Below are 25611 nucleotides of genomic sequence, written 5' to 3'. Positions count from 1 at the left end.
AAAGCACCAGTACCTAGGATATATGAATAGGAATATTTATTGCAGCACTTTTGTTGCAGGATTAAACAAAACAAAACAAAATTAGGAAACAGAATCCTGTCACTAGGAAACTATCGAATATATTATAATATATTTAAAAGGATGAGCGTTTTACCATTTTCCTATGAGGGATGTGCACGTGGTATAGGAACTGAGTGAAAGCGGAAAGAGACTTGCCTGTTTGTTGATGGAGCTCAGAGGCCTTGTGTTTGGAGTAAAGGATGAGGAAAGGGGTAGGGAGACAGGCAAAAAAGAAAAACAAAGGCTTAAAAGAAGACAGCGCACACAATACCCCATTTAAATAAATTATGTGCTGCGTTTGCAAAGCAACTAACTCATGGGGAATGCCCATGAAAAATTGTCAAGTTAAAAAACCAAACTATAGAGTAATGAACATAGTATGTTTCCACTTTGGCAAAAACAAAACACCTACATGCGCTCACATCTCTATGGGCCTGGAGAAGCTTGTGGACACTTCAGGTTGGACAGGATTATTCTTGATAGGATTGTTCCACTTAGAAGAAGCATTATTACTTGTGATTTTTAAAAAACTAAACAAAATTAAAAGGCACACAAAGCGGTGGGGGGAGGGGATTACATCGTGTTGCCATATAGCTAAAAATAAATCACCAGATTTCATTCACATTTCAAGCGTCCTCAACAACCACCATCATCATCTCTGGTTCATCAGAAAGGAACAGATCATGTGCTGATTACTCCATAATCGATTATAAAATTCAGCCAAACTGTCACAAGATTTGAGTATCTTAGTCTATTATCAACACTCTTGTCACCATAATTACTTGGTTCAAACATTTAAAAAACTGCCATTGATCATGCAGAAACTGAAGGTTTTATTCCTGTCCTAACACTGGAAAAAATTAATGTCATGTTGCCATTAAGAAGAGAGAAAAGTAAAACTAAATCTGTCCCCGAGTCCAACTTAATTTATTTTTCCACTTTTGAAAGACCTACTAGAACTAGAGTCAAGAGGAAGGTCTGGATCCTAGCTATCTGTCTTTCTAGCTATGTGTGCCCAGAAACAAATCATTCCTCGCTGGGACGTTAGTTTGCTTATTTGTAAAGAGAAGAGGGAAATCCTTACCACACCAACTTTAAGGATTTTTATGAAGACTGAGAAAACATATGTGAAAACATCCAGTTTGTGTCTGCCCCGTGAGAGTACTTGCTAGATTCCAAGGGTCTTCTTAAAGATATAGTAGAAAGAGAAAAGGAGTTTCAGAATCAGAGTAAGGGTTTTTCCGGTCACAAGAGAAATTCCCAAATTCTTTAAGTATCCCCATAAAGCTACATACATACTGCATGCACATTAGGCACCAAAACTATTTCTTCATGAATGATAATGAAAAGTATTTCACTACGTCCAGATAAAAAATGAAGACAAATATTTTCTATAATCCTCTTCCATATAAGTACACAATCTTCATTTATCTTCAGGGATGACATCTGTTCCTTTAAAAATATTTCCTATAGTAGATGCATTTTCGCATCTGACTGAGCCTCTCCAGGATTCTTACATCCTCTTTGGAGGGCCGAGCCCTCCCATCTCTCACAGAGACTGGCTTCTGCTGACTTCCTGCATTGTGCCTGCTGACTGATGGGCTTCTTCCTAAGGCAGCTGCTGGAGAGCAAAATGCACAAATTGTACTTTGCCCCTGTTATGACAATAGTCCCACATGATTCTTGCCAAATACTGTATTCCACTTCTTCTCATTATAAGGCATGATTAATTGTGTTATTAATAGTTTGTTTTTAATGAATATAAAGCATAATTGCATTCGAGGGAACGTTTGAGGTTTTGTTTTTAATGAATTTACCATCTTTCTTGACATGGGATGCTACCTATCACTCAGTTGTCCCCAGATAGCCAATGGCTCAGATCAGATGCCTCTTCGGTTGTTCATTTTCTGTGTCAGCTTCCCTGGACCCTGGGGTGCCCATATATTTGGTCCAATATTATTCTGGGTTTTTCTGGATGAGATTAACATTTGAATCAGGGACAGAGTCAAGCCGGTTGCCCTCCACCAGAGTGGGTGGGCTACAGATTAATTGAAAACCTGAGCTGGGGGCGCCTGGGTGGCTCAGTGAGTTAAAGCCTCTGCCTTTGGCTCAGGTCATGATTTCGGGGTCCTGGGATGGAGCCCTGCATCAGGCTCTCTGCTCAGCAGGGAGCCTGCTTCCCCACCCCCCCACCTCTGAGCCTGCCTCTCTGCCTACTTGTGATCTCTCTCTCTGTCAAATAAATAAAATCTTTAAAAATAATAAATAAATAAAAACCTGAGCTGAATGAAGACTGAGGAAGGGGGAATCTTGCCTGCCTCTGTGAGTTGAAATGACAGTCTTCTCCTGTCCTCGGACTGGAATTTAGACCATCAGCTCTCATGGTTCTCATGCTTTCAGACTTGGACTAGAACTTACACCATTGATTCTCCTGGGTTGCAGGTCTTCCAATGTGGACTGTGGACTGGAACCATCTCCCCAGCTCTCCTGGCTCCCCAGCTTGCCAACGTCAGATCTTAGGACTTCTCAGCCTCCAGAATCACGTGAGCCAATTCCTTATAATGAGTCTCTTTATATATGTTTATATATATTTACACACAAATATATTCTATTGGTTCTGTTTCTCTAGAGAGCCCTCACTAAGCCTTCACAACCTTCACCTAGCCTTCAAAGTTTTCCTTAATTTGACCTCATCCTCATATCCAGTCTCATTCTACAAGAATAGAACTATACAACTATAAAAACAGTTTACACCACTGCATGCCAAGCACCTGCTTAGAACTTTATATGCATTACCCCAGTTAATCTTTATAACAATGCCTTGAGGTAGGCTTATTTTTATTTCCATGTTGTAGATGAGGACGCTTAGATTTAGAATAATTCTGGGAATTCTTTTATTTATTTTTTTTAAATAAAGTCTTCCAACATGGGGCTCGAACTCATGACCCCAAGATCAAGAGTCACACGTTCTACCTAATGAAGCAGCCCAGTGCCCCTCCTCCTGGGATGGAAGCCCATGTCGCTCTGACTCCTAAACCCCTATTAGACTGACTCTACACCACCTCCACAACTTGCTAAATGAGCTCTTCTGTAATGAGGTCAGATCTTTCGATTCATTTTGACCTTGGTGTCTTAGGAAGATAATCCTTTCTAAACTTTGATGAATAACAGAATCACTGGGAAATTTTTTAAGAGTCTGAATCATTTAGCGCTAACCTTCAGAGCTACGGATTCTCTGTGGTGTGGTTCGGGAATCTGCCTTTTGAGGATTCTAGGTGAGTCTAGGAGGTCAAACCACAGGCCAGTATTTGGGAATAAGGGCCTTAGGGTAAGCCAGTGGCTCTCAGTATGAATTGCTGGGAAGGCCTATTGAAACACAAACCACTGGGCCCCATCCCCAGTGTTTCCAGTTTAGTAGATTTGGGGTAGGGGCCACTCCTCTACATTTTTAACAAGTTCCCGGGGACGCTTTTGCTGGTGGCCCAGGGACCACACTTTAAGAACTACTAGGTTCAGCTGTTCTTGCTTTGAATATCCTCCTTTGTCCCTTCCTATAACCCAAATGTCTGTCAATTCTTCAAAGCCACCTTCTTCACAACACCTATGTGCTCTGAACCTTCCTTCTTCTGCTTCCTGGGTCAGCCGGGCTTAGCAGGTCCCAGCAGCCTCGGGGAACTATGGTGTAAGAAAAAAACATTCTTTGTTTCTGTTCTTTCCTTCAATTGTAGGACTTCCAACTCCTTTTTTAAAAAGCCCAACAGATGTGTTTCAGGGTTGCCTGGGATCCCCCCAACTGTGTGCTTGTGCTCTGAACCACTGGCCACCCCCACATCGACCTCTCCCCCATTCATCTGCCCCAGTTCCCTTTGACTGGTTACTGAGGAGACTTGACAGAGAGGCTGCCCATGGAAGGCTCTGGGAGCTTCTGTGAAGTTACCAGCATCCCAGAGACCGTCCATTCTGGCAGCTGCCCATGCCAGGCCTGCCCCACCGAAGGACCACACCTTGCACTTGGCACTTCTCAGAAGTTTCCGTAAGACTGCCCTCAGCTGTCAACCCGTTGGCTCATCCCCTCATTCTGAGCCAGGGCCCTCGTCCCAGGTCCCAGCTGTGAATCATGATTACGGTCACTCGTAGGACAGAAAGTGGCATACTCTGACCCCTGGCCCCGAGTCTATAGGCCATGAAGGATGCTTCACTCAGGATGAGTTCACTCTTAGGAGGCACCTCGGTCCCTCTAGCTAACCGAATCCTTGGCAGAGGCCTCTCTCGCCGCCCAGACACGCCTGTTTTTGTTGTTGTTGTTTTTTAAAGATTTTACTTATTTGTCAGACAGAGATCACAAGCAGGCAGAGAGGCAGGCAGACAGAGGAAGGGAAGCAGGCTCCCTGCTGAGCAGGGATCCCAACCCGGGGCTCATTCCAAGACCCTGAGACCATGACCTGAGCTGAAGGCAGAGGCTTAACCCACTGAGCCACCCAGGTGCCCCCCAGACGCACCTGTTTAAACAGCATGTCGGAAGCAGGACTGAGTTCACCGTGGGATTCCAACCACATTTGTAGTACTTAGTAGTGAGTATTTTATAAGAAAGAAAAAGTCCTCGAAGTCACGTGTTATTCTTTAAAGTATAAACTTGTTGCTCCTTATAGGTGACCCACAATGCCTAGAACAGTATTAAAATACATGCAGTCGCCTCTTAACACAACGCCAACCCAATGTATCCCCAGCAACGTCTCCCAACACTTGCCATGCCTGTGCCTCCTCCCTTCCCACAACACTTTGCACTTTTCCTCCCCTTTTCTTCCTGGGCCCGCTCAAATGCTTTTCTTTTATGAACCTGCTCTCCTCTCCCCTTGCCCCTCTACAGATTTCTTTGCTCCTTGGTATTAGGTTTCTCTTTCTTTTTTTTTCCTTTTTTCCTCTTTCGAGTTTTTAGTTTCAGCAGTAGGAGTAGGATTTAGTGATTCATCACTTACATTCAACACCCAGTGCTCATCACATCACGTGCCCTCCTTAATAATGCCCATCCGCCAATGGGTCCATACCCCACCCACCTCTCTCCAGCAACTCTGTTTGTTCTCTATAATTAAGAGTGTTTTATGGTTTGCCTGTCTTTTTCCCCCCTTATATACATCTGTTTTGTTTCGTAAATTCCACATACAAGTGAGATCATATGGTATTTGTCTTTCTCTGACTGACTTATTTCACTTAACATAGTACACTCTAGTTTCATTCACTCCATTGTAAGTGGCAAGATTTCACTCTTTTTGATGGCTGAGAAATATTCTATTGTACGTGTGTGTGTGTGTGTGTGTGTGTGTGTGTGTACCACTTCCTCTTCATCCATTCATTAATAGATGGACACTTGCTTTCCATAAGGTGGCTAGTGTTGATAATGTGGCTGTAAACTTTAGGGTATATGTACCCCTTTGAAACAGTATTCTTGTATCCTTTGGGTAAATATCTCACAGTGCAATTGCTGGGTCGTAGGGTAGCTCAATCTTTAATTTTTTGAGGAAACTCCATACCAATCTTCAGAGCGGCTGCACCAGTTTGCATTCCCACCAGCAGTGTAAGAGGTTCCCCTTTCTCTGCATCCTCACCAGCATCTGTTATCTCCTGTGTTGTTGATTTTAGCCATTCTAAAAGGCAACCTTTGGAATGGGAGAAGTTTCTCTTTCTCTCTTTCTTTACATTTAGAATTGCCAGAGGGGAATTTGGGGGCCTTTTCCAGTACCTGGAGCCCACCCACCGCAATCCCTCATCCCCCCACTCCACACTCTCAACCCCTGAGCCTCCAGCTGGGAGCAGGCCAAACACGCACAGTTGCTTCCCTGTTCCTCCACCTGAGGCTCCCAGGGGAGCCAGCTCAAGGCTGGTCAGTTCAGGGACGGCTCTGCCCCTCCTCTCCAGCCTTCTGGACTGATCCTGGATCCCAGAGACTCCGGAGCACGGGAGGCGGTTACAGGTCCCAAAAGACTCTATTCTCTCATTCTGCTGTTAATCACTTTGGACAATCTCTCTGCCTGCCCTGACACGTTGGCAGCCCCCAGAAGCAGAGCTTTCACTCTGGGTCATAAATGTTTTGCCTACCATCCATCCATCCATCCATCTATTCATCCATTGCCACGGATGGATGGCAATATTTATGAGACCCTTCTTTGGTCTCATAAATATTGGGACTTTAATTTCTCTTCCATCGGGACCCCCAAACCCTCAAACCAAGGGTCAGCTCTACCAGCACTGTGCTCCTCACCCCAGACTCCAAGAGCACTTGTATAACTTTAACTTTAAAAAGAAAACTTTAAATATTTTTGCCCTAATCTTACCAGATTCTGTGTGTGTGTACATAGGACATATACATAGGCGTAAATGTATATGTATATCCAATGGCCAAGAGTTTAGTGCATTGGTTATTCAAATTGCAGTAGACAGAATGGCCGTTCTTTTTTTTTTTTTTCAAATAGAATTGGATTTGCTTAACTTGTGAACATCCTTTACATCATCCTTCTGGACACAGCTATTATCGTTTTGTTCCTGGGCTGGTGTTTGTATCCAGTCATCAGACTTAAATTTTCTATTTTTCTGGCTGATTATCAAGCTTTGGTGTCTCTTCAGGCTTTAGGCCTCATTCTGTAATGATCTTTAATTCAGTTTTATTATTTTCACTTATCATGTTCAGGACTCCTGTACCCTAAAACTTACAAAAAAGACTAAAAAAACATTCAAGAGTTTCTTTGTTTTGTTTTGTTTTGTTTTACCTTCATTTTACGGGACTGTATCAGAGATGGGATGAAGAATGACAGCAGGTCTCCCTCATAAAACGGGCTAGAAATTCAGAGACTGAATTCTGGCTATGGTTTTTCCGTTTACATATTTATGACCCCAGGGAAATTATTTAAGCTTTTTCTCTGGTCCATGACACACTTGTCAAATCATGTAGGATTTATGATAAATGTCCTCTGTGACTATGATCTGTGCTGAAAACAAAACATGGGCTCATCTCTTTAACCAGATACAATAATTAGCAAATCCATTTATTACAGCAGTAGTTTCCAAACCTTAAAGATGAACAGAAGTGCCTTTCTGACTTTTAACAAATACACAGGTATCTGAGGTCCATCCCATCCTGCAGCATCAGATTTTTAAGTAATTTCTTGGCAAAGAAGCAGACCGGAAGAACTCTAGAATTGCAGGCCAGACTTCTGAATGCTTGTGCAGTGGACCCTCGCCATCCATCTTTTGGAGAAATTAGCTCAGAATTTTGTCATTCTGCCTAATTTCTCAGTAACTAATGAAAGATGACCATGTTTGAACAGTGGTGGACATGCCAAATTTGGAACCCACGCTGTTCACGGCAAGATCTAGACTGTCAGGATGTTCACGCACATTCTCGTGGAACCAGATACAGGACTGTACTTAAAGCAATTAATGACTAGTCTTTATTAAAAATAAAACAATAAATAAATGGAAAGAGGAGGATGGAGTCAGTATTTCCTATTGCATAAGCTTCTGTTGTAAATGTCGAGGCCTCAAAAATTTTGCATGAAGTGAATTTAGCAAATAATTACTCTAACCAAAAGGAGAGTCTTTAAAGAAGAATCTCAGATGTGGAAATATTCCTTGGGTATTAGGATATAATGAGACTTCTCAGCAAATTTGCCACCTCTTGGATAACTTTGTTCCAGGAAAAAACACCCCCAAAACAAAAATTTTCCCCCAAAAGATGTGTGATTTTTTTAGTCTGAAAAGTGGGCCATCCTCCCCAGTCCTGTCCTTCTGTATATATTATTTTTTCTGCCACTTCAAAATAATACTGTGAGTTAGTGGCTTTCCCCAATTCCAAATCAAGGACTTATCTAGCAGAAACTGTGTTTCTCTTCTCACTGTATTGGTCAAAACTCTGACTTCAATCTATCTCTTGGCCTATGGGCAGAACAGTTTCCTCGAGTCCTAGGAATCTTAATTGCAGTGTTTCTTTGGGTTCTGTTTTATGCCTCCCTTCCCAAACCCCTTCATCTTTTTTCCCAAGGGACCTTCTTTCCTTCAGATCCTTCCCCTGGCTTATTGCAACAGTCTCTATTATCTCACTGTTATCTCTAGACCATTCTGTCTGTAACAGCTTAAGTGTTCTACAATTATCTATGCAAATGGAGCTAGGCTAGTCCCTCCTTAAAATCATCTTAAATAATGTCCCAACACACCTAAGGGAATGCATGTGCACTTGCTAATAAGGCGGGGGGGGGGGGCACATTTTCAGCAACAAGTATCAGAAGGGTGTGCCCACCTTTCCAAGACAGAGCAAGTAGCATTTGAAGAACTACCTCTCATCTCAAGAATTTGCAGCGGGACCCCAGTTATTCCATCCAGGACTCCTTATCTTCTGTTCTTCCCTGTAGCCCCACCCCCTCACCAAGGGGTACAGACACATTCAGTGTTTACAGGGACTTCCTGACAGAAGGCAGGCCCTTCCACACCTCTGTGCTGCAGTTCTCAAAGGGCATTCTGTTCTGTGGAACAGCCTATGGGGCTCTGTGGTGGATGGCATGAGGTACAATCTGCCTACTGTCCCCAGACAGGTGCTTGTTGTCACAGCCCTCCTGTCCAGTCCTCTGTGGGATTTACTTAGCCACTGGGTTCTGACAGATTTCAGACTCTAGGGAAGGTGCGGGGAGGGAGGTGGTGGCTTGCGGCTAAATGGGGCTTTGCAGGAATAGTGACTTGGGTTTGCGGCTGGAAATCTTTCCTACAGAGACTTCTTTAAGGTCAACAGATGGAGTTGGAAGATTTATTTTGGGATCTGGCTAGGGTGTCGGTGAGCTAACTGAGGGCTGCCAGGGAAAGAAGGACATACAGGTTTTATTTGGAAATTGTGATTTTTATACCAACTTGCGATTAAAATAAAGGATTTAAAAATAAGATAAAATATAAAATGAAAAATGAAAGAAAAACAAATGTAGCAAAAGGATAAAGAAGATAAAATAGTTTATAAATAAAATGAAATAATTTATATATAAGTCTACACGTAAGAGATCATGTCAAAGGGCGCCTGCGTGGCTTAGTGGGTTAAGCCTCTGCCTTTGGCTCAGGTCATGATCTCAGGGTCCTGGGATGGAGGCCCACATCGCCCTCTCTGCTCAGCAGGGAGCCTGCTTCCGCCTCTGTCTCTGACTGCCTCTCTGCCTACTTGTGATCTCTGTCTGTCAAATAAACGAATAAAAATCTTAAAAAAAAATAAAAGATCATGTCAAGCAATATCCTTGAGCTGATTTAAATAAATTAAAGTTACCAACAAGCTGGGATGCCTGGCAGGCTCAGTCGGTAGAGCCTGCGACTCTTGATCTCGGGGTTATAAATTCAAGCCACACACTGGTTGTAGAAATTACTTAAAAATAAAATCTTTAAAAAAAAAAGTTACCACCCATTTCTCTGAGCAACAGAGGTTATGGAGTTGAGTAGATATTCTCAAGGGAGAGGTGGTTTTAGCCTGGAAAGTGTGTGCTCCTTGTTCCTTTGGGTTTAATATTTGGTGTTGCTATTGGGCTTCTGCATTTAAACAGTGCAGGCAGCCAGACCTGACTCCTTCTATGTTGGAAGGAAAACACATGACTGTGCTAGGATCATCGTGGCCTCTTCTTTCCAGCTCACCTGGACATCACATTTAGAAAGGACAGAATTCCTTGAAAAGAATGCATATAGGATGGTAGCAGGCAGTGAAGAGTCATTAATTTATTGAATTGAATGAGAGTAATTGAATCCAAACATTAGCCTCGAACTATGAGCTATGGGGCACCTTGAAAGTTGATGTCAATCATCCCTATTCTTTGCATCTACAAACCAAGGGCCTTTACTTGTATATTGAAGCCAAAAGCACAAAAACACAGAACCCTAAGTAGATATGTGCTGTGATCCTAATGGCTGCAAGCCACCTGACTATTAAAATCCAGACCACCAACTCAAAATGGACTCAATGATGCTCAGCCCCATGTCACCAAAACAAGACTTATAGATTCAGCTTTCCCCCAAATGGAATCTTATACCAGTCACTCAGGAATCACCCAATCAGCATTAATTAGTAATCTGCTAGACGGATTCCTGCCATCCCCTAAAGGAAAGTAACCTTGCAATAACCAGCCCACTTTTTTGCCTTGTTCAACTTCCTTGTTCCTTCTCTCTTCTGCCTATAACATCTTTCATTTTGTACAGTTGCTCAGAGCTCCTTTTTATCTGCTAGACTGAATGCTGTCCAATTCATTAATTGTTGAATGGAGCCAAGAATATCTTTAAAATCTACCCAGTTGAATTTTTTTTTAACATTAAGTTTTCTCATTCAGGAATAAAGAACTCAATGAAAGTATTTTGCATCAATACAACCCCCCACTGTTGTCAAATGAGCATCAAACAAGCAGAGAAACATGACAAGGGCATCCTGGCTTCCATCCCCAAATCAACATTCAGCAGTTCCACACTGTAAACCTGAACACTCTTCAGTTGCTAGATACATTGTAGTATTATCCTATTTGTGGAGCTTGTGATAATATGCCCCAATGACACATCTGCCAGAAGTGAATTTAACTTCTTAAGTCCAGAAATGACTCTATCCATTGAGACTTCCTTCTGTAAAGTCTTAAAAATCACAACTACATTTTAAAAATAAATTCTTTCCCATAATGCTGAAAACATTCACCATTAAGACAGCAGAACCCAAAAAAGTTGCATGAGATCTTGTGAAAGATTCCCCTCTAGACAAGACCACCTCATTCCTATTATATTTGAAATACAAGTGCAGGTTGACTTTTAGCAGAACTTTCTTAAGGGATTGGTGATTGTTCAGAATTTCATGACACTTGTTAAGTTCAGAAAGAAAGACTTTCTTCAAGAAAGGGCTAGTGCAATGGAGTTTGCCCCAAGGGAGAGATTGGACAAGGTAGGGCTCAACTCTGAATACAAGAGAGACAAGTGGGGATCAGCCAAGGGGCAGGGAGGGGGTGGTCAGTGGATGGAAAATTACTAAGAGGAAACATCAAGGATAGGGGAATTCTTCTTTCTTGCTTGCTTTCTTGCTTTCTTCTTTCTTTCTCTCTAAGACTTATTTATTACTTTATAGAGAGAGTGCATGAGCAGGGGGGGCAGAAGGAGAAGGAGAGAGACTCTAAAGCAGACTCTGAGCTGAGTGTGGAGATCGATGCAGGGCTTGATCTCATGACCCTGAGATCATGATGCTGAGATCACGACCTGAACCCAAACCAAGAGTCGGAGGCTTAACTGCCTGTACCACCCAGGTTCCCTGGATAGGGGGATACTTCTGGGAAGGCCAAGGTCATAAGACATGGAAGTTGGGGGATTTTCACAAACCAGCCCAGCAGGGTTCCTGCTAAGACTGAACTGAGTGACCCAAGGACAGAGCCTGAGGTCAGGGCTTAGTTGAGAAGGCTCAGGGGAACCTGACTCATGTTTGGTCAAGGAGAAGGTGTCTTGTTTACTAGTTACTTATGCACAACACGGTTCCTGGTGGGGTTGCTCTCAGTAAGAACAGACACATGCCTGTTCTTACTGAGAACAGTAAGAAATAAAAGGGAAGGCTCTATGGCTGTCCTCTCTTCCTCCCTGGGGAAGCCTGAGGGAGCAGGATGAGCAGGGGCCACATTGGGGCTGCTTCTGGGAGCCCATGGAGGGAATGTGACCTAGACCAGAATCACAGAGACTCAACTTCTTGGATTCCACAGGCTTCTGGCAGAACCCCTATGTCACTTCTGTCAGTGTGTGCCCTGCTGGCCTGAGTGGTGAGAAATAAAGCCTCTGCTCCCCACCACACCCACCCCAGGCCGAAAGAGAATGGAAGGGGGCCTCTGGCATCACTTGGGTTTTGCACATGCCTTGTGAGTCAACATTCTCATTGTAAAGGCCGTTGTTCATGATTTTAAGAGGGAAGAAGTCTGTGCTTAGTTCCACTTTTGGAAGTAGAAAGTGTATCTTTAATCAGGCTAAAAATAAAGGTGCAGGTCTGCTCTACAGAGACTTGCTAACAGTAGTCATGAGGAGGCCACATTTTCACATGGGCTTGAATGAAATAGACCAAAGAGTAAAACAAACAAACAAACAATGTGTGTGTGTGTGTGTGTGTGTGTATATATATAAATTTTATATTTATATATATATTTTATATATAAAAAATATATATATTTTATATATCAGAATCATCTGGAATCTGACAATATTCTTCAAGGCCTTTTTTAGGTCTCATTCATATGTTTGGCTTTCTTGTAGTTCCTGTTTCCCCCAACTAATAGCTTTAGAACACCACTTTTATTTTGCCCTTTGTAATTTCCTGAAGCTTGGTAGGGTCCAGTCCTTTGATATGTAAAATGGGATCCTAAAGGCAGGAGGTAAGAAGTGAAACCTGGCCTTGTTCAGTGTTCAAGGACCAAGAGTCTGCAGGAAAAGACTCCCTAAATACCTGGAGTTTTCCCTTTAGACCTTTCTGGGGAGGAGTCAGGAGGTGGTGTGGATGGGGAGTTTGGAAGGAAATGGAACATTTAACTTCTCTCTATGTAAATGTTCTACTCCTCCTCAAACTTTCCCTTGCCATTTTATTTTATTTTTAAGATTTTGTTTATTTGGGTTCTTTCCATAGTTTGGCTATTGTAGACATTGCTGCTATAAACATTCGGGTACACGTGCCCCTTCGGATCACTATGTTTGTATCTTTAGGGTAAATACCCAGTAGTGCAATTGCTGGGTCATAGGGTAGTTCTATTTTCAACATTTTGAGGAACCTCCATGCTGTTTTCCAGAGTGGTTGCACCAGCTTGCATTCCCACCAACAGTGTAGGAGGGTTCCCCTTTCTCCGCATCCTCGCCAGCATCTGTCATTTCCTGACTTGTTAATTTTAGCCATTCTGACTGGTGTGAGGTGATATCTCATTGTGGTTTTGATTTGTATTTCCCTGATGCCGAGTGACGTGGAGCACTTTTTCATGTGTCTCTTGGCCCTCTGGATGTCTTCTTTGCAGAAATGTCTGTTCATGTCCTCTGCCCATTTCTTTTTTTTTTTTTTTTTCTTAAGATTTTATTTACTTATTTGACACAGAGAGATCACAAGTAGGCAGAGAGGCAGGCAGAGAGAGAGAGGAGGAAGCAGGGTCCCTGCGGAGCAGAGAGCCCGATGCGGGGCTCGATCCCAGGACCCTGAGATCATGACCTGAGCTGAAGGCAGCGGCTTAATCCACTGAGCCACCCAGGCACCCCCTCTGCCCATTTCTTGATTGGATTGTTTGTCAGAAAGGACTTTAAACCTGGCCTCGGGAGTAGTGAAACATCGATTTTTGGTCCTCCCTAATGCCCCATATAACTTGATGGGAAGTACAGGTCTTTCACTTCTTTGGTGGGGTTTATTTCTAGGTATCTTATCAATTTGTATACTAAAAGTATACAAATAAATACAATAAAAAATAAAAACCTAAAAAAATTACAACTTTCACATAGGGTTGGGTGTTCAAAAACTCTTTTTTAATAAAGATGAGTGATAACAAGGATTAGAACTAAAAATTGGAAAGACATTCAAATTAACAAGATATGCTTGCAATTTCAAAAACCTGACCACATTTAATTTACTTATATATTCAACCCACTTATATCAGATTCCCACCCTTTGGGAGTTCCTGGGCTGTCTGTTGCCCTCCACATCAACTCCCAGTACCCCCCACCCCAGATGCACCCAGTGCCTGGGAGATGTGCCCCTGAGGAACAGACACCCGCTCTAGAGTACTGACACAGCCTCCTGGTTTCAGGATCATTAATAAATCATTAGTGAGGAGGGATTGCCGGTTTAAATCAGAATGACACTGATAGACCTATAATTAGTAGAAATGAAAATTGTTAATTAAACGTGTATCTTATTTCCCCCTGGTGTGATCTCTGTTTGCCACTTGGTTTCAACAAAAAATGAAACCATTTGATAGATTTTTCTCAACCCAAAACAAACATTTAAAAAAATAGAAAAAAAAAAAAAAAAGACTAACTAACTTTTTAAGGCTTAAACTTTGTCCCCTCAGAGCTCATTTTGAAATTAGACTATAGTGTGTGGATTCTGAAAAAAAAATTTTAAAACATTTTGCTGCCAGTTGTTATGGGCTGAATTGTGTCCACTCAAAATTTATAAAGGGCCAAAAACCAGGGGTGAAAACACACACACACACACACACACACACACACACACACACACACACAGTTGGGATAGGCTCAGCAAAGTGCATTTATCACAGCAGACAGAGGAAACTCACAATTCCAACTTGATCTATTCATAAAGTGACCCATAATTTTTTGCATAATTGCTTCTGATATTGAAAGGGGTTCATTCCTAATTACTCCAGGAAAGAGCTACAACAAGTGGGTATTCTATCCATTACCATGCCTGGCCCCAGCACACCCTGTCTATACCCTCCTACACACCCACGACTGTTTTTGAATCCCTTGATCTTTTCACTGGATCTGAACCTTTGCATCCTCAGACTTCAGTATTGAGATCGGGCTCTTCAGCACCACAATGCTTATGTGTATTTTTTGTAGTTAATTCTATGCTGAATTGTCAAGAGTTGTCTGAATGAATCATAGACCAGAAGCTTTTCTCTCAATAATAAAAATGCTGGTCAGACAATATATTCAGTGATAGCTATAAAAAGCTTCATAAAATGAAGACATCCTGAGGTCAAATAGAAATTGTGTTTTTCAGAATAAGCACTTAGAGATCTCTGCACTGAGATTCAGGCTTTCTGAGAAAGGTGACTAGGATGTAGGACCGTCCATTAAACTCATTAAATTAAATCCAAGCCTCTTTGGCTCAGTGGGCTCTGAATGGGTAGCTTTGTTTGATTGCTTTCCAGAAACTCTTGGCACTCACTTAGTAATATAATAAGCGTGATTTTTTTTTTTTTTGATGACTTTCGTATTGCTTCTAAGAGAAATTTTCAAATATTTTCCCCCAACAACAACAAAAGCCCATTTCTGGAAGGTTCCCAGTTTATTTATTCTCTCGTTTGCTGTCTACAGTCTCACGTGTACATGAAGCAAAACCAGTCTCCTCATAGGTTCCAGAACTTGGGATTTCAAAGTTTCATATAAGGATATATAATCCAATTATTTCATCTGGGGTCAATGGCAGATTACTTCGTATAAATAATGGTTTCCTAATTTTGATAAGCTTTCAATTTCACAATGAGCTTTTGTATGCGTTATCTCACTTAAGTTTTACAACAAACCCGCAATGTAAGTCGCTTTAACACCATTTCAGGGCTGAGGAAAACGAAACTCAGACAGGTTGGGGAATTTGCTCCAGACTAGAGTCTACAAATGTCCAAGTAGACCTACACCCACTGGATTTGTACCCATTTCGTCACCACAACATCACTATTGTCTCCTGACATTTCATCTCAAGAGAAATTACAGCTCCTGAATTCAGAATGAGCTGATCCACTTCACCTCGCCCAATGGAAATCTCTCTGGTTTCTGGATTAGACACAAACTAAACCTACTATCTTCTTTCTAATTTCTCTGTCTCCTCTTTCCTTTGAATCATATCATTTTCCCCTATCATTTTCATGCCTACTCCTGCTCTTCAGAAAATCTCCACAACAACATAAACAAGTTACATCTGGATCTTATAAAACAGAGCAGTGGGCTGAGCCTAGGACACTCATCTTCTGGTTTGGGGAAGCCTTTCTTGAAGATTAAACAGGGGAGAGGAGACTGTATGGCGCAGTGGGTTTAGCTTCAGACTCTTAGTTTAGGCTCAGGTCCTGATCTCAGTGTTAATGGGATCATTAGGAGATCGAGCCCGGTGAAATTTTCCCTCTCCTTCTGCCCCTCCTGCTCACGCTCTCTCTCTCTCAAATAAGTAAATAAACCTTTAGAAAAAAAAAAAAAAAAAGCAGGGGCACCTGGGTGGCTCAGTGGGTTAAGCCTCTGCCTTCGGCTCAGGTCATGATCTCAGGGTCCTGGGATTGAGCCCCTCATTAGGCTCTGCTCAGTGGGGAGCCTGCTTCCCTTCCTCTCTCTCTGCCTGTCTCTCTGCCTGCTTGTGATCTCTCTCTCTTTGTCAAATAAATAAATAAAATCTTTAAAAAAAATGCAAGGTAAGGAAAATCTATTTAGAGAAAACAATTTTTCTTTATCTAAACTCTTTCCCTGAAGCTCCTTTTCAAAAAAGAATTTAGATTTTAAGTTCCTTGCATAGAAGTTTGCTTTCTTTTTCTCCAAGGGACACAGTGACATGGTCCAGTGACTCATCAGCAGTATATTATTACAGTCTGTGCTTTTACTAACCTTGATAGTTTAGTGTACTCCAAACAGATCATCTGCATCAGAATGACCTGGAATGTTTGTTTTAAGTGAAATTATTGGGCTCAATTCAAGACTTACAAAATCAAAATATCTGGCTGAGCAGCTGGGAAATCTGCATTATAAACATAGACCTGGGGGATCCTCAGGTCTGAGAAGTGCTGTGGAAGGAACCCAGGCCCCCCATACAAGCTGCAGCCACCAGCATTCTCCTCGAGCTGGGAAATCACGGCACTGAGATTCCCACCTTCTGAGAAAGGTGCCTGGGATGGTGGACCATCCATTAAACTCATTACAGTGGGGCAGACCTCAGTGGGATTATAGTATGACCCCAAAAGACCATTAAGGAAACTGAAGTCCAGGGGGAATAAGCGATTAAGGAAAAGTCCTTCTCAATATTATTCACCATTCCAAACAATACAATGAATCAAGGGTTTCTGTTGTTTTTAAATCTCTGTGGGCCTGAAGCACTCCTCCAAGGAGGTTTACCCCCCTCAACCTCCAAACTCATCTGTTTCAAAATATGAAGTCTCCGTCTTTTAAAAACAATTGTAGATGTTTCATGGTATTGAGAAAAGTTCATCAGCCCCAAATACAATGGATTAAAGAGCTCTGATATTGAAGGTGACCTTGGAGGCCAGTGGATTACTCCTTGTAGACTAGTTCTCAAATTTTGGGGGATAGAAATGACTTAATCTGTTCACCTAGAAGTGTTCGGGTAGCGGTACTGACAAGAAATGGAGTTGTAAAGTGGAAACATGAAGGGATAATTTACAAAATCTCAATCAAAAATTCCCAGTGTTCATGTCATCTTTGTAGCATAGAAGCATCTCTGGGAAGAAAATGACTCAATGAGAATAAGTTGCAAAGTCAGCCTACGGGTCCTTCCTCCACAGTGAGACTGAAGCCTTCTTGGTTACCTGTCCTTATTCGGAGCATCTGGTGGTTTGATTGCACATTTGTGTGGGTCTTCTAGAATAGTGCTTTCCAGCATTTCACTTGGCATTGCTGGGGTGTATAATACGGGTATGCGGAATGTTTAAAAAAAACTACCTACTTGTTTTCCAAAGTGGCTGTGATATTTGGCATTTTTCTCAGAAATGTGGAGAGAGTTCACCTGGTCCCCATCTTCGTCAGCACTTGGAACTGTCAGTCATTGTAATTATAGCCATTCCAGTAGGTGTGTGAAGCTACCTCCTTTTTACTTTAATTTGCATGTCCCTAATCACTAATGAGGTTGAATAAGTTTTTATGTGCCAAATTACCATTTGTATCTCTTCTGTGATGAAGTCATATTTACCCCATGTTTTGTGGTAATCAGCAAGCAGATTCTGTGTCAGTTTTGCTAGATCTATGGCTAAAGTTTTATTTTTTGTTTTTTGGAGCTATTGTAAATGGCACTTTATTTACTTATTTTTAAAGATTTTATTTACTTTTTTGTCAGAGAGACAGAAAGAGAGAGAAGCACAAGGAGAGGGAGCAGCAGGCAGAGGGAGAAGCAGGTTCCCCACTGAGCAAGGAGCCAGACACGGGACTGGATCCCAAGACCCTGAGATCATGACCTGAGCTGAAGGCAGATGCTTAACCAACTGAGCCATCCAGGCATGCTGTCAATGACACTCTAAAAAAGTTTTCGACACATTGGACCCAACAGATTCAACATAAATATGATTCAGTTGTGTGTGTTGACCTTGTATCCTATCCTGTGATTTGCTGATTTCCCATATTAGTATTAGAAGTGTTTTTGTGGATTCCCTGGAGTTTTTTTTCTCTGTAGGTCATCATGCTTTCTGCAGTTAGGGATGGTTTTATTTCTGCATTTCTAATGAGTATTCTGCATATCTATCTGTCTATCTATCTTCTGTCTATCCGTCCATATTTTGTCTCATTGCGCTGGTGGACTTCCAGTACCATGGTCAATAGGAATGGCAAGAGTGTACATCCTTGCCTTGTTCTTAATCTTAGATATTTTTTCAGTTTAAAAAGTTCAGCTTGGTTCTTCTTTATATCTTCTGTTTCTTTGCTGAGGCTTTCTATATTTCCATTTGTTTCCAGAATGTTCATAATTGCTGGCTAGAATATTTGCTTAGTAGCTGCTCAAGTCCTTGTCACATCCTTCCAACATCTGTGGCATCCCAGCATCGGTATCTGTTGATTCTCCTTTCCTGTGAAAGTTGAAATGGTCCTGGTTCTTCATATACTGAGCAACTTTAGGTTGTTCCCTGGACATTTTAATATTATCTTACAAGACTTTGGGTCTCATTTAAATCCTATGGAGAGTGTGACCCTTTTTGTGGTAGTAGGTGGTTGACTTGGTTAGGTTCAGGTGACAAGGTCCAATCTGCCTCTGAGGGGTGAGTTGCAGAGGCAGCTCTATCTTCAAAGCTCTTATAGTTCTATTCACATCCATCTTAGATGTATGCCACCTTATTGTCAGTTTGGGAAGTGAGCATGATTGAATGAAGTGAAGAAAAATAAATAAATATGGCTGTACTCCTTCTGCTCTCTGAGACAGAATTAGAAGTTTTCTCCTGGAGTTCTCCATCTGAGGCTCAGTTCCCGATTCTGGGTTTCATGCTGCATTGCATTCAGGCTGGAAGGTACCAGCAGAAAAAAAGTTATTAATTGTTAGATGGTAATACCCTGAATTCTGTGTTTTTCTCCAATCCACCTGGCACCCTTTACTTTTTGGAGTCCTCAAATGGATTCTTCGTGTAGTTTTTTCGGTGGCATTTAACGCAAGACAGAGAGTGGCATGTGCTTTCTTCAACCTGCCTGCAGCTGGATCTTCTTTGCCTTTCCACATCCACTGGATTTTTAAAACAACTTTATCAATAAATAAGTTGCATACTGTAAAATTCACCTAATTAAAGTGTACAGTCCAATGGTTTATGTATATTTAGAGTCTGCAACCACCATCGATTTTATAACATTTTTATCATCCCCCCAAATGAACCCATACCCATTAGCAATCATTTCCTATTTCCTTCAATCTCTCCATCCCTAGTCCTAGGCAATGACTGATCTACTTTCTGTATCTGAAGTTTTCCTGTTCTAAATATTTCATAAGAATAGAATTATACAATACAGTTTTCTATTATTGGCTTCCTTCATTAGCATCATGTTTTTCAGAAGTCATCCATGTCATAGCACATATCAATGCATCATCCTATGAGTGCTGCGTAATTTTCCATTGTATGGATATAACCCATTTTATTTTCATTCATCAGTGATAGACATTTGGGTTTCCACTTATTGGCTCTTATGAATAATGCTGTTATGAATATCCTTATACAATTTTTGCTGCGAACATGTTTTCATTTCTATTGGTTATGTACCAATGAGTGGAATTGTTAGATCGTATGGTATGTATACCATACCATACCAATATAGATTGTATGTATGTATTAACTGGATGTTAATATTTTAAGGAACTTCCAAACTCATTTCCAAAGAAAGTGCATTATTTTGCAATGTCATCAGCCCTGTATAAGTGTTTGGATTTCTCCATATTCTCACCAACACTTGTTATTATCTACCTTTTTAAAAAATACTTAGCCATCATATTGGGTATGAAGTTGTATATCATTGTTTAGATTTCCATTCCCTTGATGGCTAGTGTTTTTATAGAAGATCTTTTCAAGTGCTTATTGGCCATCATACACATTCTTTTGAAGAAATGCCTATTTAAATCTTTTGCCCATTGTCATTTTTCTTTTTATTACCGAGTTGTTAGTATTCTTTATATATTTTAGATACAAATCTCTTGTCAGATAAATGATTAGCAAATATATTTTTCCCACTTTTTGTTGTCTTTTCATTCTGTGGTATCTTTGAAGCAAAAAAATTAATTTTGATGAACATATCTATTTTTTCCAACTTATCCAACTTATTTATTGTTTTCTTTGGTTAGTTATCTTTTTAATGTCATATGTGAGAAACCATTACCTAAACTAAGGTCATGAAACATTTACACCTATGTTTCATTCTAAGACTTGTATAGTTTTAGCTTTTACATTAAGATTGTTAAACAATTTTGAGTTAATTTTTGTGTGTGGTATAAAGCAGGGGTCTAATTTCATCCCTTGGCATTGGATATTCATTTGTCATTTATGCATTCATCCATCCATTCATAACTATTTGTTGAAAAGGCTATTCTTTCTCCATTTTTTAAAACACCTTGGCATCCTTGCTAAATGTAAATGTGGGGGCATCTGGGTGGCTCAGTGGGTTAAGCCTCTGCCTTCGGCTCAGGTCATGATCCCAGGGTCCTGGGATCGAGCCCCGCATCGGGCTCTCTGCTCAGCAGGGCCTGCTTCCTCCTCTCTCTCTGCCTGCCTCTCTGCCTCCTTGTGATCTCTGTCTGTCAAACAAATAAATAAAATCTTTAAAAAAAATAAATAAATGTAAATGTGAAGATTTCTTTCTGGACTCTTTAGTCCATTGATCTCTGTGTCCATCCTTATGTCAGTCCCACCATCTTTTTTTTTTTTTTTTTTTTTTTTTTTTTTTTATTTATTTTTTTTCAGCGTAACAGTATTCATTCTTTTTGCACAACACCCAGTGCTCCATGCAAAACGTGCCCTCCCCATCACCCACCACCTGTTCCCCCAACCTCCCACCCCTGACCCTTCAAAACCCTCAGGTTGTTTTTCAGAGTCCATAGTCTCTTATGGTTCGCCTCCCCTCCCCAATGTCCATAGCCCCCTCCCCCTCTCCCAATCCCACCTCCCCCCAGCAACCCCCAGTTTGTTTTGTGAGATTAAGAGTCATTTATGGTTTGTCTCCCTCACCATCTTTTTTAATATAGCTTTGTAATAAGTTTGAAATCAGAAAATGAGATTTCTCCAATGTTGTTCTTTTTTTTCTGGCCTATTCTAGGTTCCTTGAATGTACCTACCAACTTTAAGATCATCTTATTAATTCCTACAAAGAAGCCAGCCATAATTATAATTGTGTTGAGTCTGTAGATAAGTTTGGGGAATATTGCCATCTTAACAACTTCATCTTCTGAACCATGTACATGGGACATCTTTCCACTTATTCAGGTCTTCTTTAACTTCTTTAAGCAATCTTTTATAGTTTTCAGAGTAAAAATTTTATATTTCTTTTATTAAATTTATTACTAAGTATTTTTTCTTTTGCTATTGCAAATGTGACCTTTTTTCTTAATTTCATTTTTGCATTGTTTCTTTGCATCCATTGAATTTTAACTTTAAGCACTATATTTCTAATTTCTAGAAGTCCTGTTTGTATCTTTTTCATATTGGCCTAGCTATTCATGATTTGATATATATATCTTTTAATTTTTTAACCCTAATTCCAGTTAGTTAACATACAGTGTTATATTGATTCAGGTGTACAACATGGTGATTCAACACTTCCGTACACCACCCTGGCTCATCACAAGTGTGCTCCTTAATCCCCATCACCTATTTCACCCATTCCCCCCACCCATTTCCCCTCTGGTCACTACCAGTTTTTTCTCTATAGTTAAGAATCTGTTTCTTGGTTTCTCTCTCTCTCTCTCTCTCTCTCTCTCTGCGCCCTCCCTTTGCCCATTTGCTTTGTTTCTTAAATTCCACATATGAGTGAAACCATATGATATCTGTCTTTCTCTAGCTTATTTCACTTAACATTATACTCTCTAGCTCCACTCATGTTGCAAAAAGCAAATTTTCATTACTTTTTATGGCTGAATAATATTCCATTATAGATATATACCACTTCTTTCTCCATTCATCAATCAGTGGACTCTTGGGCTGCTTCCATATCTTGGCTATTGTAAATAATGCTGCAATAAACTTAGGGGCTCATGTATCCTTTGAATTAGGGTTCTTATATTCTTTGAGTAGATACCAAGGTGTGATTGCTGAATCATAAGGTAGTTCTATTTTTAACTCTTTGAGGAACTTCCATACTGTCTTCCATAGTGGCTACACCAGTTTGCATTCCCAACAGTACACAACTGATCCTTTTTCTCCACATCTGCACCAACACCTGTTGTTTCTTGTGCTGTTATTTTTGCCATTCTGACTGGTGTGTAATATATTTTTTAACACAAAAAAATTGTCAGATCCAGAACCATCAGATACAGAACTTACTCTGTATCTAATTATTTCAATACCTGAAGTCTCCAGTTTATGTTTTCTCCCCTTGTTCTCTTCTATGTCTCTCTCATGAAGATTTCTTTCTGCCTTTGCTTACTTCTTTGATTTCATTTGCAGAAATGGTGTAAGGCTTAGGTTGGAGGTGGTCATGTGTTTGCTTGTGCCAGATCCCGTGATCACTTGGAACTGAATTTTCAGATATACTTTTACCACACTGGAAGTATGCATTCCTGTTCCCACCTGTCTGAATGTTAGGGATCTTCTGGGGGACACCTGTGTTTTCTCTGTCACTCAGCCAAATTTGAGATAAATTTGAGATAAATTTGCTAGATATTTGAGATAAATTGCTAACTCTCTCCCTTCACATGGGGATAATTTTCTATTTTCTCCGATTACTGAGATCATCAACCTTTGTAAGCTGTCACTTTATATGTGGGTCAACTGTCCAACTCCCTACTCTACACAAGATTCAGATTTTGTATGTGGATCTTTAAATAACAAGTTCTTATGCCTGAAGGATGGCAAATACCGTGGACAAACACCATTCCAGAATTTACATGCCTCTTTAAAATGTATACTTTCTTACCATTTTGCCCTTATTATTAGTAGTTTTCTTCCCACTCGACCATGTGTTATAAAATATTTCAAACAAAATTATTCAGCAATTTTCATTCCTTCCAAACATTTCATCAGCAATATTGCTTGCAATGGAACTTAATTAACATCTTTTTATTTCACTCCAGCTGGTTAGAAGGTGTGGAATTTGATCCTGGTTCTAGCAGCATGACCTTTGGTAAGTCTTTCATTTTCTCTGTGTTTTAGTGACTCCATTTGTGAAAAATGAAGAGATGGGACTAAATTATTTTTATGGATGCTTTCAGCTATAAAAGTCCATGACTCTTATGTGCAATAATTCCTAATTGTACAGGAACTTCGATAGTTATTAATCATATTCAGGGAGTTCTTTCATATCAGTGAGGATGAGATAGTTCTACTCAAAAGTGTAGTTTTTCTCTGACCTGAGTGACTTACTCATTTTCTCTCAGATAGTGGGAGTACTTTTAGTGGGGCCTGTACATCTGATTGATTAGTATCGTAATTCTACTTTAAAATATAAGAGTTGGACAAAATGTACCAAAGTAAAATTTTGTTATTTTTCTTCATGTGAATTTTAATAGTAGCCAGAAGAGGTAAAATAACAATATCATATCCTTGGAAGCAAGATATTTCAAAACTATACTAATTTTGTTGTTGCATTTTTGTTTTATCTTTAAGATATGGTTTGGATTTTCTTTAAAAAATTCTTCTAAGATTTCTGATAAAACTCAGGGATAACTGTATTTTTAGCAGATTCAATATTTTCAAAGCCTTTCAATAAAAGAAGCCCTAAATTGGCAGCAGGTATCAAAAAGGAAAAGTCTTCTGAAGCAAACATTCTGTTTACTGCTGAGAACCCATGAATCACAGAGAGCATCATAACCTAAAAGTGTGTTTTCTTTCTGCTATTTCAAGTTGCAGGAGAAAATCTGTGGCCTTAAAGTAATGAAATGCACTGAGATAGTACATTATTCAGTTCCTTGTTACATAATGTGATTTAAATTGTTTTTCATTCTATTATCCTCGGCTCTTTGGCACTTAAGTTGAGGCAGATTTATGAGTATTTCATAATTAACAAGTGTTCCTCTCTGACAAAGAAAGTAATTTGGTGGAGGGTGGGAGTCCTTGCTCTCTGTCCCTGCTAAGCTTCTCCTTCAACACCTTTGTTTTCTACCAGTCTAAGACTCCATTAACATTAAAAGCAAATTAGAATCTAGCTTCTTTAACTGTTCTCACTTTGCTCAAATCAAAAGGCATTTAATTAGTTTGGTTCTAGGATATATTAGTACAATCACAGCACCTAATATAAATAGTTTAACACGATGGTCTAATACTTTGAAGCTGAATTATGGCCAATGCCCAAAGGACATCCTGGACAAAGTCTGTGACTCTATTCTAAATTTGTAAGACTGTCATCCATATATAAAGCCTTAAAAGACCCATTTCACCATGTTGGGAGGCGGTGAGTCTCTTGACAAAAGTAAAAGTTTGAAAGTTCTTTTTTCCAAAATGATTTTGGCAGAGCCTGTCTATTCTCAACAAATATGAGGGGTTCTGGAAGACAAGTAACTGATCTACTTTTCTGGCCCTGCCTCCAACACGCCCACCACTGCAGGCCTTGAGGACTCCTTCCTGCTGTTGGCAGGGCCACCCCTGTTTCACTGAGTTGCTCAAGTGTTGGCTCAATCTTCAAAATTCAAGGATGAGAAATAGGAGGGCTTCTGGCCCTCCTGATGTTGATGTGCTCTGTTCCCACACCTCACGATCACTTGAGGGGAAGTGACATGGACATTTCCTAAATTATATTCCTCTTTTCCCAGATTTGGAAAGCACAATGTACATTCTACTGTGTATTTCCCAAGATGGTTTAGTGAAACCAGAAATCAAGAAAAGAAAGTATAGTTGACCCTTGAACAAAACAAGTTTGAATTACTGCAGGTCCACTCATATGCAGATTTTTTTCAGTAAATACAGAACACTACTGTACATGTATTTTCTCTTCCTTATGATTTTCTTAATCCTTTGGATTTGACAGTGAAAGTCACCGGTGACCATTCAAAAATATAGAGAGAAAGATATTTGACTGCAAGGAGCTGAGGAAAGATGAAGAAGTGGAGATCATGTGCAAAGATAATGGGTAAGTTTGCTGTATAGAATAATAGGAAATTGTGAGTTACCTACAGAGGGCCATGGGGTCAAGGAAGTGTTCTTAAGAAGGGAAATAGCAGAGAAGTGTGTGTGCAGATGAGAACAATCCAGTGGAGATGTGGAGACTGATACAAGATGGAGAATGGACAGCTGCAGGGTCAAAATCACGGACAAAGTGGAGGACAAGGATACCATTGCTCCTGTGGAAAAGTAGGTGGAGTGCCAGGCATGACTCCTTCTCCCCCTGAACTAGAGGGGTGGGTAGGTAGTTGGGTACATTTTGTTGTATGAGGAGGTTCTCAGCTAATTGTATTAATTCACAAGGAATTAATGAGAGCAAGGAACATATCTACACAACGCT

The 25611-nt window shown here is 40.5% G+C and overlaps 1 long non-coding RNA gene across 1 annotated transcript in view; it reads left to right on the top strand.

Annotated features, from left to right (window-relative positions):
• Positions 1-25239, top strand: part of LOC123942433 — a 42508-nt gene extending 17269 nt beyond the window's left edge. The window contains exons 2-4 of the long non-coding RNA XR_006818422.1: positions 2503-2603; positions 23249-23298; positions 25138-25239. This is a non-coding gene — a long non-coding RNA (uncharacterized LOC123942433). The remainder of the gene's footprint in view (positions 1-2502; positions 2604-23248; positions 23299-25137) is intronic.
• Positions 25240-25611: the final 372 nt, after the last annotated feature.

Source organism: Meles meles, chromosome 5 (assembly GCF_922984935.1).
Source record: "Meles meles chromosome 5, mMelMel3.1 paternal haplotype, whole genome shotgun sequence".
In the NCBI taxonomy this organism is placed as follows: domain Eukaryota; kingdom Metazoa; phylum Chordata; class Mammalia; order Carnivora; family Mustelidae; genus Meles; species Meles meles.
The sequence above is the reverse complement of the archived record's forward strand: the minus strand, read 5'-3'. Positions and strand labels throughout refer to the sequence as shown.